Source organism: Mus pahari, chromosome 17, assembly GCF_900095145.1.
Source record: "Mus pahari chromosome 17, PAHARI_EIJ_v1.1, whole genome shotgun sequence".
NCBI lineage: Eukaryota > Metazoa > Chordata > Mammalia > Rodentia > Muridae > Mus > Mus pahari.
Genome location: NC_034606.1, coordinates 48,531,231 through 48,535,050, shown reverse-complemented (window position 1 = coordinate 48,535,050; position 3,820 = coordinate 48,531,231).

Sequence of the window (3,820 nt, the reverse complement as noted above, 5' to 3'; positions counted from 1 at the left end):
ACACACACACACACACACAGAACTCTGAATTCCAGGAGCTAAGTTTTCTTGATTTTGATCACACTAATGCTGTCCCTTCAATTTCCTTGTTCCCAGATTTCTATCTCCGTGCCCCATCTTTCCCCATCCCCCCAGCCCTACCCTTTCCCTTCTGAGCAGCACACTTGAGGCAGGGCAGGCCCCTCCTCCTAGGACACCTGGTGGCACTCTTGCTGTTTGTCAGCAGAAGCTGGGGGCACTGATCTCTCCAGGGGGTCAGAGGGCATGGGCAGAGATGCCAGGTTCCTTCTTCCCCGAGGGTACCCCTCTTGCTGTGGTTATGAACCTGAGGCTGAAAACAAGCTGTTAGTTGACCCATCTCACCCAGAACTTCCAAGCCCATTCCCATTGTGGTGAGTCACATTGCTGGGCTGCCTAGCCCGCTGGGCACCTTGATCCAGGGATGCCCCACGGAATCTCAACATCTGTCTATCTCTCTCTCACACACATACATATCGAGGAACTAAGTTTTCTTCATTTTTCCCACCCTAAAGCTATTTCTTCTCTTACCCTGCCCTGTCCCGTCCTGTCCTACCCTTTCCTGTCTTATAGCTGTACTGTTCAAGCATTGTTCTAGACCTCAGACCCTAGCAGCCTGGAACGGCCACAAACAACAGCAGGCGATGGATTGAGGGGAAAGTCCAAGAGCTCATGGGGCGCCGTGGGCTACTCCAGACAGAGCCAGCACGGGTGGGGGGTTCCTGGCCTCTGACATTGTTCTCCCTGGGACTTTGGTTACCACACGAACACCCCTCCACCATCCTTTGATTCTTTGTTGTTGTTTAATTTTTTTTAAAGCTGTATTTTTATGTGTATGGGTGTTTTACATGCATGTATGTGTACCAGACTCGCACATTACCTGCACAGGCCAGAAGAAGGCACTGGATTCCCTGGGACCAGAATTATAGATAGTTGTGAGCCACCGTATTGGTGCTGGAAACTGGACCTGCGAACTGGACCTGGGTCCTCTGGAAGCGTCTCCAGTGTTCTTACCAGCTGAGCCAAGCCTCCAGCTCCTAATCCAATAATTCTAAAGCAGGTAACTGTGTGGCCATCATCCAATCCTTGGCTTGCCCGCTGTACTAGTCTAGCAGAGACCATAGCTGGCTTACTAGTCAGGTCCCAGCCTCTTTCCTGGGCAGACAAGGTTGCAACAGCCCATCTGAGCCACCTGCCGTCACCACCACCCCGACCTGCTTTCTCGGAGCTTTCCAGTGGCTACCCCAAACCCACAGTGGGTCCCTCCTTGTACTGAGACACCCTGGGTCCAGTCTGTGAGTTCTCACTGCTGTCAGCCGTGAACCCACTGCCCAACGATCCCTTAGGAAGAACGGGAGAAAACAAGAACCTTTAATGGTCCAACTTGGGAATGTGGGGTTTGGACACCACTGGGTTTTAGGAGAGGTTTAATCCCCCCCCCCCTTCCAGGTTGGCAGAAGCCTTGCCTGATGTCAGCTTACAGGTAGGCAGATTTCTCCAGTCTGCACTTCAGGGACTGGGAGAGGTGCACGGACAGCAAGGAAGCCAGCCCTGGGCACTGTGCCACCCTCCATAGTGAGGCAGGGACCCATAGACCCCAGTGTCAGTGGAAAGGGCTGTGGTACAGTTCATGGCTTTGCAAATGGCACTTCTCAAAGCTTTAAGGGCACTGAATTAAAAACACAGCCATCTTGAGAGACACATCAGGTGTGGACAGGCCCAGAGGATGAAGGGGACTTCTGGCAGGTCACAAAGCTCCTGGAGGCCAGACACTGCCATGGAAGTTTACCATGTGACTTTCTGATCCGCTCTAGGCATGAGGCTGCTTCCATGTCGGAAAAACAGAGATGGGGGCCAGAGTGTGACGGAAACACCTGGTCACAGCAGTGGGACAATAGCCAGGGGGCAAGCCTGGAGACTGGAAAAGCTGATGACTCTCCAGATGTGTGCAAGCCTGGGGACAGAAAGGCTCGTGGGAAGATTTCAGTGCTAACTGCTCAGTGGCAGGACCAGGCATCTAGGGACCTGGTCGCTTCCCTTACTGTGTGACTGCAAACTAGTTACTAAGCCTCTCTGAGCTTTAGCCTCCTTGTCTGCCAGGAAGTTCAACTGTGCCCTCTTATCTCCCATGGCCGAGGGAAGGAAGATACTGGGTTAAGAATTCAAGAACAGAGTTTGTGAACATTGTTGCTGTGGCGTATGTGTGCGTGCGCACACTGTGTGTGTGTGTGCATATGTGTGTTCATCTGTGTGTGTTCATATGTGTGTGTGTGTGTATGTGTGTGTCTGTCCTCAGATGTCCTCCTTCAGAAGTCATCTACTGTGGTTTTGTTGTTCGAATTCACTTTATATTTGGTGTGTACATGTGGACGTGCTCACGCCAAGTGGCTTGTGTGGAGGTTGGAGGACTGCCCTTGGGAGGGAGTCAGCTCTCTCTTTCCACTGGTGGGTTCCAGGAATTGAACGCAGCGTGTCAGGCTTGGCCATGTGTTTTCCCTGCTGAGCAATCTCAACAGTCCCTGCTTGGTTTTATTTTTTGAGAGAGGGTCTCTCACTGGGACCTGGAGCTCAATGCTTAGGCTAGACTGGCCAGCACCCCCCCCACACACACACACTGCCCTGACCCTACACCCCCAGATCTGCCTGTCTTTACTTTCCCAGAACTGGGATTATAAGCACGTGTCATCATGCCCAGCTTTTATTTATTTATTCTTTTTTTTTTTAATGTGAGTTTAGTGGTTCAAACCCAGGCCATATGCTTACTTGGCGAGTACTACACTGATCTAGCTAAGTCCTCAGACCCTGCTATTTTATTTTATTTTTCTGTACCTTTCAAGACCCTGGTGCGCATCTTCCTAGTCTTCCCCGGACATCTTTGGACAAAACAGTCAGACCTTAGCCAGAGCAGCAGGGATGAGGGTGCTCCATCCTTTTGGATGCAGGCTGTCTGGGGTGGCTTCTGGATGGAGCTGGTTTCCAAGCTGTGCTCCACATAACAGCGAATGGACAGAAACAGTGCAGGAGGGTGGGGAATAACTTGGGGGCCATTTCACAAAGACGATGAGGGGCAGATGATGGACGATGCCTGGCTGAAGAATTCACATCCTTTCTGTAGGCACTAGGCAGCCATTGGATGTTTTTGAGGAGCGAGAGCAGGTTCTTCGAGAAGCGGGGAGGGTGGTCCTGATGATGCTTCTCAGGGAAGGTAGCCAGGAGCTGAGGGTATGAGAAGGGAGTTCCACCCAGGAAGATGGCAGATAGAGGAGAGAGCAGGGAGCCGTCCTCAGCCGCCAGCAGAGGGCAGGAGCGGGAAAGGGGTTGGCACCTTCAAAGAACCGGCATTCTCAAAGGGACTTCCTATGCAGAGGTTATTTGCTCACGGCTATAACATAAAACTGTTTCAAGGTAACAACCGAATGAAGGGGAATTCACCAGCCATTCCAGTTTCTGTATCTTCTCCTAACTAAGGAGAAATCAGAAACGGTCATTGTGACTAGAACGGAGGTCTACAATGCGTGTGTGGCAGATAGTGCCTGCTTGTGATCCCAGCCACCTCACAAGCGAGAACAGGAAGTTCAAGGTCACTCATCCTTCACTCCACGGCAAGCTTGAACAAAACAGTCTGTAGGAATCTGGGCTTATGGGACTTCTTCTCCAGCGAGCAGAGGGGCGGGGCTTGGGGTTGTTTGTTTGTTTGTTGTTCTTTGGGGTTTTGTTGTTGTCTTTGATTTTGCTTTCATTTTACCAACTAGGATGTAAGGGTCATTCATTGCTCAGTCCAGCTGTGGACAAGCAGTCAGGT